Consider the following 4663-nt stretch of genomic DNA (forward strand, 5'->3'; position numbering starts at 1 on the left):
GGAGATCGTAGCAAAATAATTTAATATATAATAAAATTATATCTATCGCAAATATTAGGGGGGCGGGCCCCTGCCCCCCCCCCCCCCCCCCGATCCGCCTCTGAGTACTGTTTACTGTGACCAGTGTTAGTTTTGAACATGGACATATGTGTATTCCTACAACACCCGCAATTACGAAAATGTCTACGGCGAAAAACATGCCGTAGAAAAAAGAAATCGAGTATACTTGTAGTCCACATAAACAAAAGTGTCGGGGAGAATAGAAAACTCCACAGCAATCTCCAAGGCATTGCCCGATTGCCGTGGGCAAGTCCAGAGGTTGTACTAGACCTATTTTTCTCACGCTTACTTGCATAAACATGCATGTGCACTTTGTGTGTGTTTGTGTGTGTGTGTGTTTGTGTGTGTGTGTCTATTATATATATATATATATATATATATATATATATATATATATATATATATATATATATATATATATATATATATATATTGCAGTATATCTATGTTATAATAAACGTATAGGTAATGTATGTGTGTGCATATAAAAGATCCATTGCTGCTAATCGAAAAGAGTAGCCCATGAAGTGGCGACTGCGGGTTTCCTCTCTCAATATCTGTGTGGTCCTTAACCATATGTCTGACGCCATATAACCGTAAATAAAATGTGTTGAGTGCGTCGTTAAATAAAACATTTCCTTCCTTCCTTCGTTGTTATTCTTGAGAAGGATGTAGAATAATTAGTAGAACATTTTCTTGTCTTGTGCGTGGTTCTGATCGTCCTAATCTTTGAACTATCTTAAAGGGGCAGACCCCAGTTTTTAAACACTAAGACATATTTTTCACTGTTAGAGCCGTTATGATCACTGGAATCAAATATTACTTATACTGTATTTTTTAGAATGTCCATTTCGTTACAACCGAAGTGTTTCAGGTCATCCTGATGTTTCTAATACCACAAAATGCATTTTTCATATTTTTAAAAGCGCATGTGCGTCTGAGAAGTAAGGGTTATGGAGTCGAGTTTCAGTCTATTTTTAAGGGTATTTCAACGTCATAGACTCTTGTTTCACTCTGTTGTAATTAAATTTGTTACAGGTTTGTAAATTAATCAAACTTAGTGTCCATTTTTTACGGGTTGAAACTAGGGTCTAGGTGAAAAATATGCCTTAGTGTTTAAAAACTAGGGTCTGTCCCTTTAAACTTCTGTTTTAACCCTAATATATATATTGTTTTCGTACGTACGAAATTATTTGGAGATAAAATCTAGTTTCGATTACTACAAATATTAAAACGACCAGAAACAGACTGGATATAGAGATACCAAAAAGTTAAAGTTTGTTTTGTTTTACAACGCCCCTAGAGCACATTGATTTATTTATCATCGGCTATTGGATGTCAAACATTTGGTTATTTTGACATATAGTCTCAAAGAGGAAACCCATTACATTTTTCCATTAGTAGCAAGGGATCTTTTATATGCATCATCCCACAGACAGCATAGCACATACCATAGCCGTTGATAACTGACAAAATCAAAGGGAACTGGATCTGTTGTAGTTCTGTTTCATAAATTAAGAGATAGAATATGTATAATAATAATAATACGTGTAAACATGTTCGATCATGCTAAATAAAGAACATATAATATCTCTTTTAGATCAGTATGTTTTCAATTGTAAACTTCAAACGCAAAAACTATTGCCGGTGTATAGCATAATTTGCACCCCATAGAATACTGACCGACGTTCAGTTTTCTACGAAGAATATTTACCTTTCTCTTGTAACAAGAGAACTACCTCAGGAGTCACTATACCAACCCATGACGACTGGACTATACCCTAGTCTGATACTCTCTCTCTCGTGCAGACGGATCCGGCTTCTCAAGATCTGTTTTCAGCACAGCACTACACCTTCAACGTCTATCGACTGTCAATCTAGGGGTTTTCTTGACGGGATGCAACCCGTCTCGTCCCTATAAGCTGTGCACCCAAACGGCCTTAACGAGGCCAATCACGTGGACATATAGATCGGACTTTAAACTTTTAGATCTGCGTTCAAAAGTTTATGTCGAAATTAATCTCTTTTTTGTTTATTATTACATAGTCTGATCCTCTCTTCTTTCTCTTATTTAATTTTGGACTGTCCTTCTAAAATGCTCCAAATTATATAAATATTCGGCCGAGCAGTCAATTCTTTTTCTTTTTGGCTTGTAACTTCTTCTTTTTTTTTCTTTTCTTTATTCTATTAACTTTTTTTACTAATTGCTATTTTCAAAATTCTGCCCATTTTCAACTCAACATATACACATATGACACACACACACACACATACACACACAGAGTCTGTCCGTCTCTCTGTCTCTCTCTGTGTGTGTGTCTCTCTCTCTCTCTCTCTCTCTCTCTCTCTCTCTCTCTCTCTCTCTCTCTCTCTCTCTCTCTCTCTCTCTCTCTCTCTCTCTCTCCCTCTCTCTCTCTCTCTCTCTCTCTCTCATTCTCTCTCTGTTTCTCCTCTTTTTATATCACACACATACACATAGACACACATGGCACGCGCGCACACACACACACACACACTACACACACATACACAAACACACGACACGCCCACACATACACATACACACGAAACGCACACACACATACCCAAGGCACGCACACACACGCATGCACACAAGGCACGCACACACACACCGACACGCACACGCACACGCAATCATTCATTTCACTTTTACCTCAAACCATCTTTCAAGCTACAGAAAGGCTGACTTAAAGTGATCTATAATAACAGTCCATCCCACAGGGAACGCCGTTTTCTTATTATGGTATTTGTACTATAAGTTATTTCTTAGCCGATTGCACACACAATTTAGTTGAGGTTTTTTTTTTTTTTTTTTTTTTTTTTTTTTTTCTTGTTTTTTTTTTTTTTTCCAAAACGCTATTACTTTTCTTCTTAAATGAAATCAAACTGAAATTATTTACAAAAAAACATTGTTCATGGAGTCTGGGACGGACTACAGAGACGTGGAATTGCAAAACAAACTTGAATGGAACCATGGCCCATCCCCACTCATTTTCTCTTAAGACTTCCACTGCAAAATTAATTATTAGATAAACATGGGACGAATTGATTTAAGCCTGTTTTTCTTAAAGGCAGGTGCATAGGCGTACGGGCTCCCATTTTTGTAGGGAGGCAGGCCGATTTTTGCCCGAATTAATCAAAAGTGCCCGAATCTGGATTACAACGTTTATTCATATTAGCGTTACTGCAAACGAATCGCAACGCATTTTTACATGGGTTACACCAAACATTGTGGGTTGAACGATGAACCGGCCTCGGTGGCGTCGTAGTAAAGCCATCGGACTACAGGCTGGTAGGTACAGGTTTCGCAGCCCCTTACAGGCTCCCACCCAGAGCGAGTTCTTAAGGGCCTAATGGGTAGATGTAAGGCCACTACACCCTCTTCTTTCTTACTAACCACTAACAACTAACAACTAACCCACTGTCCTGAACAGATAGCCCAGATAGCTGAGGTGTGTGCCCAGGATAGCGTGCTTGAACCTTAATTATCAACAAAGTAGTAAGGGATCTTTTGTTTATAGTTTCGCATAGGCAGGGAAGCACATACCACGACCATTGGTATACCAATCGTGAGACTCTGGTTAGAATAAGAAACAAAAATTCAGTTCATCGGTGGGGATCGATTTTGCGACCCATTGAACCATGTGACAGAATGCTCGCACTTGCTTTTCTCATACCCAAGAGATTTAATTTGTGAGCTAATTAAATAATTAATTAATTAATCAACGTTTAACGACAAGCTACACGAAGGCACATTGGCTATTGGGCGTCAAGTGTATGCCAATACAAAAAAAATCGATATCGGTATATAAAAAAAAAAAAAGAAGTGTTTTATTTAACGACGCACTCAACACATTTTATTTACGGTTATATGGCGTCAGACATATGGTTAAGGACCACACCGATTTTTTTTTTAGAGGAAACCCGCTGTCGCCACATAGGCTACTCTTTTACGACAGACAGCAAGGGATCTTTTATTTGCGCTTCCCACAGGCAGGATAGCACAAACCATGGCCTTTGTTGAACCAGTTATGGATCACTGGTCGGTGCAAGTGGTTTACACCTACCCATTGAGCCTTGCGGAGCACTCACTCAGGGTTTGGAGTCGGTACCTGGATTAAAAATTCCATGCCTCGACTGGGATCCGAACCCAGTACCTACCAGCCTGTAGACCGATGACCTGCCACGACGCCACCGAGGCCGGTTAATATCGGTATATAAATTCAATAGCTGGATTAATATCCAATAGCCGAAGATTAATAATTCAATGTGCTCTAGTGGTGTCGTTAATGAAAACAAACTTCTTTTGCAATAGCTGTAATGAAAGATTCGATTAAAATGTCAAAGAGGCAGTGTTATCCAACACTAACAACACATTTGTTTAAACAATAAAATGTTTCACATATTGGAGTTTAAAATTTTCGTAACACAAACATTCTGTGACATTGTTTTATTAATTGCATACTTGTGAGCTCAAACATAACAATAGCACAGAGAACAGAGTGTAAACAGGATATAACAGAATATTCACAATATAAAACATATTATGTAGAAGCAAACAACAGCTAATTGTAAATAATAA

This window comes from Gigantopelta aegis, chromosome 9 (genome assembly GCF_016097555.1).
Source record: "Gigantopelta aegis isolate Gae_Host chromosome 9, Gae_host_genome, whole genome shotgun sequence".
Classification (NCBI taxonomy): Eukaryota; Metazoa; Mollusca; class Gastropoda; order Neomphalida; family Peltospiridae; genus Gigantopelta; species Gigantopelta aegis.